Genomic DNA, 11,641 nt, shown 5'->3' with positions numbered 1-11,641 from the left:
AACAACAACAACAACAATAACAACAACAATAATAATGGTAATAATAATAATAATAATAAAGAAAAAAAAAGAAGAAAAAGAAGTTGACGAGAACTTCAAGATGAAAAATCAATATAACAGTTGATAAGAACTTCAAGATGAAAAATCAATATAACGGTTAAACAATGATAATAACAAATGTTAAAATTTAGAGGATACATTAATGGTATGTCAAACAAGTATAGTATAAACTCTTATTATTCAATTAGAAACTACACACAAAGGAGGTTCCAATCAGATTATAAATTGTTAACATGATTATGTTAGTTATCTTATTCAAATAATGCTAATACTTGTAAATGTTGTCAGACATTCATAATTATAACTTATGTTAACAACAAATCAAGTTTCTTTCATAGCACAGGTGTAGATTATACCTTACGGTTGGGCTATGAAAATGCCCAGTATTTTTTGTACCAAGTGTTATACACATAAATCTAAAATTAACCACTTAACAAGCAAAGTAGTAAGAGTGAACAAGATAGCAAATACAAAATATGTTAATATCAAATATTAAAATCTATGTTAAGTTTACACTATACTTGTTCTTATACCATTAGTATAACCTTTTGACATTGACATAATAAACTTAACTAAATAGAATAAAAGAGAGAAACATAAATAAACAAGATGAAAGTTATAAGCCAATGTCTTACCTTTCCATCCATATAAAGTAAACTTAAATTCAAGATTTACAGCTCCAAATGTGACCCAATTACCAAACAGTGTTCCGGTTTGAACTGCACCAGCATCTCTTTTCTAAGTTTGGCCATCTCTTTGTCATTTCAATTTCAGTTTTTAAACTTATCAATCAATCCTTTCATTTATGTGATAGACTTATATTTAAAATGAATATTTACCATAAATTAAAGGTATCTTATATTATTAGATATGTTATTATAAAACATGCTTTAATTAAGAAGTTATTAATACTTCAAGTGCAAAATGATGATATAAAATTTTAATAAAAATACACTTTTAAGTACTAATCACTCTGCAAGTCACACAACCCGAGTATTATACAGATGAGACTATCAAAGACCTTGTATTGGTTAGTATACTCCCTATCTTAATTTCTTAATTCTGCAAAGCAAGTTGGAAATTGCAAGTGATGTGTGAGAAAATGTTCTAGCATTTTTTTTCTTTACACAATTTATAGGTAATTAATAGATTATTTCTTTTAGAGTAAAGGTACTTACCATTATTTCTTTTTGAGAATAGTACTTAAGAATTATTAAAATCAAATAAACTTAATTTATTGCATTAATTATACAAAAGATTGATACCTTATCTTCATCTTCATGTATATCAATGGATTCAGTCCAATGAAAATTAGTTATGTAAAGTAAAAGAAAAAATACGCACTGAAATTTAAATCTACTTTCATATTTGTATGAAAATAAGACATAATACACACACACACACACACACTAAATAAGTATTTTATTTTTTTATATGGTGTAAGAATAAGTATAGTGTAAACTCAATATGGACTTTAATGTTTGATACTAACATGTTTTGTATTTGTTATCTTGTTCACTCTTTAATACTTTGCTTGTTAAATGACTAATCTTGATTTATGTTGTATAACACTTGGTACAACAAATGCTTGGCACTTTCATAACCCATACTGTATGGTATAACTGACACCTGAGCTATGAAAGGAACTTGATTTGTTGTTAACATAAGTTATAATTATGAATGCTTGACGAGATTTACAAGTATTAGCGTTAATAAAATAAGATGACTAAAATAATCATGTTAACAATCTATAATCAGATTGGAACCTCCTTTATGTGTGGTTTTCCAATTGAATAATAAAAGTTTATACTATACTTGTTTGACATACCATTAGTAGATCCTCTAACCTTGACATTTATTGTTATCGTTGTTAAATCTTTACGTTAATATTCCATCTCAAAGTTCTCATCGTCTTCTTTATTTTTTTTATTATTATTATAAGTACTACTATTACTACTACTACTAGTATTATTATTATTATTATTATTAGTACTAATACTACTACTACTACTACTAGTATTATTATTATTATTATTATAGTTATTGTTGTTATTGCTATTATTGTGGTTTATAATTGTTGTTTATAATTTGTACAATTAACCTCCCTATGGTTCGACCCCGGTCTTGCCGGGTTATTTATTACTTCGACACTCCTTCATTTGGGAGAAGACATTAATCTTTTGGTCGTGTCATGATCTTCCCAGCGCTATATGCACCAAATCTCCACGGGATAGATATGATCTTGTCAATGCTATATGTACCACTCTCCATAAGATGAACCTAGTCTCCTAATGATATATACACCACTCTTTAAGGGATAAATGTAGTCTTCCCAATATTATATGCATCATTATCCATGAGATGAATTTGGTCTCTCTAGTGTTATATTTACCAATCTTCAAGGGATTGATATAGTCTCCTCAATGTTATTTGCATAGCTCTTCATGAAATGTATTTGATCTTCTTAGTATTATATGCATTAATCTTAAAGAGATAGATGTAGTCTCGTCATTGCTGTATGCACAACTCTCCAAAGGATAAACTTGGTCTCTATACTAAAAATAGCAACATCATCTAATCAACACTCTTTAATTGGGTGCTCTCATGCCCTATCAAAAATATTAATCATAAAAACAAATCATGATGACTACTCTTCAATGGAGGGCTTTTAAGCCATATGACAATGCTGAGAAATATACAAGTTTCTACTCTTCAAAGAACCTATAATCACTTATAAATTTATAAGTATAGGCTCACCCTTTTTAAGTTGCACACAACCACTTAGGAGTTTTCATAAATGATATACATGATATCCTTAATCTTGTAGATTTTTTTCTTTCAGATTCTTGGTATTTTACTTATGAAATAATTTATCTCAGTCCAAAAACATAATGTTTTGCATTTTCCCTAGCTTACACATCTTTTTTATAAAAGCAAAACTCATCACTCTACCTGAACTGGGAAGTTAATTAAAGTCTTTACATGTTATTATATCACAAAAAGTGGTGGGCTACTGATGAACCAAAATTTTATCAGTATATCTTTACCAAAAACATGATTCAAGAAAAACCCATGAGTCTAAATTTTTAGGAAAAAAACACGCCGTAGTGAAGGCATGCTGGGCTTAAGAGCATGCCAAGCCTCGATATAATTGAGTTTAGTAGTGTGTCAAGCCTCATTGGGTTTGACACTAGCCAGACCTAGATGTGATTGGACACGACATGCCTAAGAAAATGTGCATCCTCTCTTGGCATGCCTAAGATAATTGACACGATCAAAAGATTGATGTTTTATCTTAAGTGCAGGAGTGTCGAAGTAATAAATAACCCGACAAGACCGAGATCGAACCACAGAGAGGTGAACTATATAAGATTATAAACAAGCAATAAAAACGAGTTGAAGAGAACTTTTGAGACTTGATATTGATGTGAGTATTAATCAAAGATAAAAGCAATTATCAATGTTAGGGAATCCACTAATAGTATTAGAAATAAGTATAGTATAAACTCTTTTTATTAATCAACTGAAAACCACACATAAATGAGGTTCCAATTAGATGATTTATCCTTAATAGCTCATTATAAATTTTTAACATGATCATATTAATTATTTTATTTTAGTAACACCATACTTTTAAATATTGTCATGAATTCATGATGTTAACTTATATTAACAACATATTAAGTTTCTTTCATAGCACAGGTGTCGGTTATATCATATAGTAGGCGATAAAAGTGCCAAGTATTTGTTGTGTCAATGGTTGTACAACACAAATCTAGATTAATCATTTAGCAAGCAAGGTATTAAAAATTAGTAAAATAAAAAGATAAGATATGTTAATAACAAACTTCTTGGATATAAACATTAAAGTCCATGTTGAATTTATATTATACCTCTTCTAACACCATTAGTGAAACCTTTTTACATTGATATAATAAACTTAGCTAAATATTATAAACAAGAAAAACATAAATAAACTAGATAAGAACATAGTTATGATGAAAAGCATAAACAAGAGATTAATGAAAGCAAAACTTATACATTACAAAAACATAAAGAAAAAAAGCAAGAATATGTTCTTGATCTTAAAACCAAAATATATAAATGTATGAAAAATACCTTCTTTTATATGCTCAAATTCAAAACTATTGATTTGATGACTAATTATTGAGTGAGTGACCACTTTTTGAATTAGTAATAATCATTATCTTCTTGTCTAAAAAAAACATCGCTAACATTATAATTTGAACAGATAGTCTCATAAAAGTTCTAGACATTTGTCTCAGCTTTCTAACAAGACAAGAATGAGCTCATTTAGACTTCTAAAACTCGAGATATGAGCTGAACACTGAACAATGTCTGGATTGCAGGACAGATTCCAACTTCTCTTTTATTGCTATAATTTAAACTTGAAAATGATCATTTTAAATCTTGAACTTTCATGAAAGTTTTAAGCCTATGTCTTAGATTTCCATCCATATAGACAGACCTAAATTCATGTTCTATAGTTCCATTTATGATCCAATAACCGAATGATATTCCAGTTTGAATTGAACCAACATCTATTTTTTAAGCTTAGCCCTCTCTTTGTCTTTTTAATTTCAATAATTAAACACATCAATCAATCATTTAAATTGTGAGATATAACTGCATTTAAAATGAGTATTTACCATAAATTAAAGATATCTTATATTATCAGACTTGTTATTATAAAACATGTTTAAGATAGGGAGCTTAATGATACTTTATGTATAATAGAATGATATAAAACCTTGATAAAAATGTAGACAATAAAATGATATAAAACCTTGATAAAAATGTAGTTTTAAGTACTAATAAGTAATGATCATCCTACTTTGGCACGTTTAATGGAATGACCATCCTACCTTTGTACAATCAATGAAATGACCATCATTCCTTGGCACGTCCAAGAGAATGAGATAATGTGGGCCTGACATGTTATAATTGAATTTATTTAGCCAAGTCCAAGGTAAGCAAGTCTGACAAACATGTCAGACCAAGGCATTTGGACTTGGTAAACAACCAAGTTTATTGCATTTGAACTTGACAATCAACCAAGTTCAAGATAACTATCATCCTCTCTTGGCATGTTCAATGAAATAACTATCCACCATTGGCACACCCAAGAAAATATCATCCTCCCTTAAGCATGCTGAAATGATCATCTTACTTAGGGCACGCATAAAGCAATAACCCTCCTCTCTTAGATCTTGTCTAAAAAAAGAGTTCAACTTTTATGAACTCAGTTATATCTAATATTTTGGACCCTAATCTACCTACACCTTTTAGGTGTATAAAAGTCCTCTAAAAACACACCATATTTCTATCAAACATTAATACATGTGTAAGAGATATTTATCACTCATTAAAAACTATTAAGGTTTACACTCCAGAACCTTCTCTTCACATAAAAACAAGGCACAATGGTTATAAATACACCATGAGATCTTCAGAATAAAATTTCAAAATCTTTATTCTCTATTACATATATATTTTTAAAGCATCTTTTTAAAAATATACTTAATTAAACATCAGAGAGTTCTCACCTCTACTAAAAAAGATCTTTTATAAGTACTAGTCACAAGCCGTTTTGGTCTTCCAAATATAAAGTATATGCTAAAAAAATACCTTGGTTAGGAAGAATGAATATAATTATTAAGATCAATTAATTAACTTATTATTCAACCCAGGAATTCTATACCTAGACTAAAATTTTCTGGGACTTTATCAGTGTGGGTATAGGTAAATGATTGTAATAGTATTTGATATATGAATGTTATGTGAATTATTTATGTGTTAATTATGTAAAGAATGGGAAAGGAGGTGACACGGAAATGGCTTCCTGGAAGTTTGTCCGTGTTGTTGGAATTTTTTGGAATTAATTCAATGAATAAGAGAGCCTCTTTATACAGTGAAAAGTGTGAAGTACATAATAAGAAAAACAACCCAAAGAAGTTTTTAGTAATTTTCATTATTTGCTGTCAATAACGTACATATTTTTTTCGTTTTTAGAAATCATTTTCAAAAATAATTTTCAACATCTCTGTTTCCAATCATCATTCTACAACAGGTAATGATTTTCATTATTTAGTGCCACTAACATTTATTTTTTTTCGTTTCCAGAAATCATTTTCAAAAATAATTTTCAACATCTCTGTTTCCAATCATCATTCTACAACAGGTAATGATTTTCATTATTTAGTGCCACTAACATTTATTTTTTTTCGTTTCCAGAAATCATTTTCAAAAATAATTTTCAACATCTCTGTTTCCAATCATCATTCTACAACAGGTAATGCTAGGAGCAGGTACTGATACATCAGCAGTGACATTGGAATGGGCAATGTCCAACCTACTCAACAATCCAAACACAATGAAGAAGGCTAGAGACGAACTGGACACTCAAGTTGGGGGAGAATTCTTGCTGGACGAAACCCATCTCTCGAAATTACAATATCTTCAAAATATCATCTCCGAGACCCTACGGTTAAATCCAGCAGCTCCACTTCTGGTTCCTCACGTGTCATCAGATAGTTGCAGCATTGGAGGACACAATGTTCCTCGTGACACAATCTTACTGGTTAATGGGCTATACATAGAGATCCTCCAGTCTGGGATAATCCAACCAGTTTTAAACCTGATAGATTTGATCACAGCGAAGGAGAGGATCGTAAGCTCATAGCATTTGGGTGCGGTAGAAGGTCGTGTCCTGGTTCAGGCCTAGCACAACGAGTAGTGGGTTCCACGTTGGGGTCATTGATCCAATGCTTTGAATGGAAAAGGGTCAGGGAGAAGGAAGTTGACATGACAGAAGGAAGAGGGATAACGTTGCAGAAAGTAGTGCCTCTGGAGGCCATCTGCAAATCACGTCCAATCATGGATAGGATTTTGTGTTGAGGTGTTTTAGCACGCATGCTATTACTTACATATAAGTGTGCGGAACTTTGTTGTCATCCTCTTCAAGATTTGACTCTTGAGTGAATGATTTGGTAAATCCACGTACTCTATATTTTTTATCTAAAAGATTTTTCACTATTTTTATTTTATTGTCAATTTAATATATTACATTTTCATCATATTCTTTTGATAGTTGATGTTACTAAAGCTTTTAAAAATTAACATTGTTCATGAAATTTCTTATATTATAAATTTCAGTCCTTCAAATCTGTTGAAATTTTTTTTCGATCCATGCGTTTTATTTTCTTACCGGTAAATCTTTAATCCAAAGTTGTTTTTCATTGTATTTTCAAGTAAATATAATTGTGTACTTGAATGAATTTTTCAATGAGTTCCTAAATGTTAAATCATAAATTTAATCAAAGCTATTCAAATAATTTAAAGAGGTTAGATGAGCAAAGTAAGAGTTAAGTTGTTTTAATTTTTTTTTTAATAATATCATACATCTATTATTGTTGTTAGGTTATTAAAGTGTTTTTTATGTTGATTTTTATTTTTTTAGTTTATATGATATAATGGGAATTTCCTTCTTCTTTTTTTTATGCACAAAGAAAGATCAATGTTATCCTTATTACAACATTCCAGATGAAATATTATTTTTAATATTTATTTTTCTTTTAATTTAATTTTTATAAAATATTTTAATTATTTTCACAAACTTTTTCAACATCAATTCTAAAAAATAAAAGACTTTTTATATATTTATAAGAATGCAGATTCTAGTAAAAATATTGTTAAATTAAAAAACCTTGATGAAAGCTAGTCAACATAATTTTAAATTTATTTTTATTTTATTTTAGAAGAGAATTATTAAACTTACATCGATTTTAAATTAGAAAAGATGTAAAATAAACTAAGATTTAAGTTTGATGATAACATGACAAAAATTGTTATTAAAAGTGTTTTTAAAACGCATGTTAAGTTTATGTCGGCTCTTATAATTAAAAAAGATTTATTTTAAATAAAGCTTAAAGTCAACTAGAAGACTCATCTACTAAACTTAGAATAAAACTCTCAAATTATAAGCGCATGTTAAGTTTATGTCGACTCTTATAATTAAAAAGGATTTATTTTAAATAAAGCTTAAAGTAAACTCGAAGACTCATCTATAAACTTAGAATAAAACTCTCAAATTATAATTATTACGAGCATGGTTTAAAAGGACAGAACCCTCGTATTATTTATAATTCATATATGCATTTTCCATGATTCACTATTAGAACCCTAAGAGACAAATTATTTTATATCTTCATTTCTTTTACATATATATCTTAACCTTCCAAGGACGCGTGCAATGGCTACATATCCCCTTAGCAAAATATGGACCCTACTCGCTAAAATTAGACATCTTTAGCTTTACTATTCTAATGCTATAGATCGTTCATGGTTGGGACCAAGAGTTGTTGATTCAATTATTGAAGAATCCAAAATATATTTTTAGAATACGAATAGCTAAGCTTTCAAGTTGTAAACGATTAAAATATCATAAATATAACTAAATTGAAATGTTTTAATAAAATGAGATAAAGAAATGAAGAAAATTAAAATTGAAATCCAATCTTAACCAAAATTAAAAGAATTAATTAAGTTTAAAAATTTAATTTAATTTCTAACATGTTTAATTGACTTATTTAAGTACTTAAAAGAATCAATTAAGTTTAATGACTTAATTAAATTTCTAATAGATTGGGAGAATTCTTAATTAAAGAAAAATCATGTTTAAAGGTTTAATTCATATCAGTTTGTAGAAATTAAAAAATTAAAGACACAATTGAAACTTTAAAATACTAAACTGGTACAATCAGGGGTTCAATTACAAAAAAATTAAAGTTTAAAAGTAATTGACTGTTAAATCGAAAAAAATCAAGACCAAAAACCTTTATACAAAAAGCGCACAACATTAGGGGATGAACCAAACCTTTCCAGGGACTATATTGAAGAAAATCAAAGTTTAAAGCTTAATTGGGGGTTAAATTGATCAAACTGAAAATCAATGGCTTCTTCGTAAAAGATGCCAAACTTAAAGGATCTCAATTGATTTTCGACAAGGGCCTTATTATATAACATTAGTTAGTCTTGCCTCAATTAATTTTTTGTCAATAATTTTTAATAATTTTTAATGTGTGTGACCCATTAAGTTTGTAATATGTTAGCTCAAATATAAATCATAATCTTAAATAAATTAAACAATTTAATTTATTATCAATTCAATAAATTAATTGATTTATATTTGAAAATCAAGTATTTCACCAAAAAAATACATTATGATTCTCCAAATATTAAAAAAGTTATATGTGGCTTGACTCAATCTTTTAGTGATAAATTCTTAGTGTCATTATTATTCATTCATCAATTTTGTTTTTGATTTAAATATTTAAGTATAAAAAATGTCTTCTTTATCATATTATATTTGTTCTCAATGCAATAGTCATTCATTCTTTCAATAAGATTTAAAATCTTTTTCAAATCTCATTTACTTTTTACAAGAATTTTTAAATTAATACTATTTAAAAACATGTAAAACATTTTTCTTAATTCATCTATTATAATGAATCATTTCTTGATCATTTAAATACATTTATAGTGTTTACTCAAAACATGCTTATTTGTTTTCTTTGATTAAAGCAACATGTATTTAGGATTAAAATATAAAATTACCTATAGAAAATAATTTAGTAATATCAAGTCTAAAGATCACTTATACAACTTCGTATGAATCTTTTCATAAACATGAATAATCTCTTTATATAGAATTATGATACGGGTTAGTTCAATGCACTTAAAATTTAACAAGCACCCATGTATTTTTTCCAAGTATCTTATATACCTTAACTTAGGAGAATACTCTTTTCCTTTCGTAAAGATAAGAACATAATATACAAGTCTTAATGACTCTAATTAATATCCAATATTAATAGAATGTTTACTATAAATATTTAGTAGCGAAGGTTGGATGTAATAGAAATTATCATAATTATACCACTTTATAATTTTGTTTATAAAATATATTTTTCTCAATAATTATATCTTTACTAGTCTAAGAACTCAGTAAATAGTCAAATAGTTTCATGAATTTAAACTTTGATTGAAAGACATAGGGTAAGTCACCACTTCCCCACCTAACCAAAAATTTCCATATATGTGCATTTCAAAGCAATCATAAATAAACTAATAATGCATGAGATATTCATTTATATCCAACGTACATGCATAAGCAGGATATAACATGCTAAAGTGTAAATAAGTAAAGAAGCCAAATGCAAAAAATTAAAAGCATAAAGTCACACAAACCATATAGAACACATAAATCCCAGTCCATTACTGTCAAAATAGAAGGTCTTTAGTGGAGTCGTTATTCTGTTTGTTTGTATAGCATGGCGGGACATCGAGATCGAAAAGTCGCCACCTAATTGTTTGGCTCAAACCAAAAAAAAAAACACTTGTTGACTCGAAAAAAGTAACCAACCAAAAAAAGCTTTAATACATAATCCAAAACAAAAACAAATCAGGTTGACTAGAAAACATTGGTTCAACCCTGAATTAAACAACTAGGTGACGACTTTTTGATCCTAACATCCCGTCACGCTACGTGTGCATGTCTGACATCAACTATAAAGATATCGATTGGCTTTTTCTTCTCTCATTGTTTTCTAAAAATAAACATAAACGTCCCTATCTTTCTTTTTCTTCTCTCTTTCCTTCGCTTCTCAACTCCTTCTCTTCTCTTCTCATCTTCTTCATGTGCTAGTATGTCTTTTCCTCTTATTTTTTACTAACTTTTCTGCTTTTTTTTTTATTAATTAACATACTATTTGAATTTTTTTTTCTCTTCTTAGCTTCAAACACAATGAAATCAAGGTAAGATTTTACCTTTTAATCTTTTTTTGTTTTTTTCTAAATTATTTTTGTATTGTTTTTCTTAATAATTGTATGATTGTTGTTGTTGGAATTTTTTTAATATGAGAACAATTTTATTGAATTTTAATTGGAATTATTTATTTTCAATTTTGTTCATTCAAATTCAATTAATTGTATAGGATTGATTTTAATTATTATTACTTAATAATATTCTATTAAACATTAATAAATTTAAAATATTCTTAGTTAATACACATTGATTATCATATATTTATAATTATAAGTTAAATTTTAATAACATGTTAAAGTTATAAATTTTGATTAATTTTTATATGATATATTATATAATTTTATTATGATAATAAGTGTATATATAACCTAGCTAATTATATAAAAGAAGCTTTTCTAGTTATAAAGTAAAATTCTAGTTAAAAGGTAGAGATTTAGTAATTGGGTTTGCTCTATAATAAATATATGTATTAATAAAAAATTCAAAAAAATAATCTAAAAACTAGGTGGAGTACAAATTGTGTGAACTCTTCACTCAATGATAAGAAAATAAATTGAATAAAATCAATTTGTTTGTGGCAATCAAATTTAAATTATTGTGTATTTATAGATTTAAAAAACTTAGGTAATCTCTTGTATAGAGAAGGTGCTACTATTTTTTCATAAAAAAAAATAGAAATAGTCTATGGTATCTTAATCCTTTAATTTATGTAGATTTCTAAGGAAAAGTCAACAA

General features: G+C 27.5%; 1 pseudogene; it reads left to right on the top strand.

Moving 5' to 3' along the window:
* LOC105114796 (cytochrome P450 81E8-like) overlaps nucleotides 1-6,978 on the top strand; it is a 7,656-nt pseudogene extending 678 nt beyond the window's left edge.
* Nucleotides 6,979-11,641: the final 4,663 nt, after the last annotated feature.

This window comes from Populus euphratica, unplaced genomic scaffold (genome assembly GCF_000495115.2).
Source record: "Populus euphratica unplaced genomic scaffold, PopEup_1.0 scaffold585.1, whole genome shotgun sequence".
NCBI lineage: Eukaryota > Viridiplantae > Streptophyta > Magnoliopsida > Malpighiales > Salicaceae > Populus > Populus euphratica.
The sequence above is the reverse complement of the archived record's forward strand: the minus strand, read 5'-3'. Positions and strand labels throughout refer to the sequence as shown.